Raw genomic sequence first — 493 nt, forward strand, 5'->3', positions numbered from 1 at the left:
ACTCTTGGTGACCCTCCAATGTGTTTCCAAGGTTGTAAATATTTTCTTTCTCTCACAGGATGCTGGTAAATCCCAACTGTTGACTTTCTGGTTAGATGTTATTACATACTATAACACAAGATTTTCTTTATAGTATCTTAGAGTTAATGAAATAGAACCATTAAAAGTACGAGAAATTAGTGACTTAGGTAGGACACGGCTATATTAGTTTTCTCATTAAACAATTGCAAGGTTGTTCCTTTATAATCCAAGAGCTGAATATCTCAAAAGCAGTCGAATATATTTAAACAATTGGGTATTTAGAGCAATAAAGCTCCAACATGTCAAATGAAGGCAGATGACATTACATTATGATTCTAGCAGTCATAATAAAAATAAGAGAAGAAATAAATAAGGTGGAAAATAGAAAAGCAATAGAAAAAATTAACACATCTAGAAGTTGATTCTTTGGAAAGGTTAATGAACTAGACAAGTCCCTGGAAAATTTAAAAAA

This window comes from Elephantulus edwardii, unplaced genomic scaffold (genome assembly GCF_000299155.1).
Source record: "Elephantulus edwardii isolate Elephantulus edwardi_28Jun2011 unplaced genomic scaffold, EleEdw1.0 scaffold00010, whole genome shotgun sequence".
In the NCBI taxonomy this organism is placed as follows: domain Eukaryota; kingdom Metazoa; phylum Chordata; class Mammalia; order Macroscelidea; family Macroscelididae; genus Elephantulus; species Elephantulus edwardii.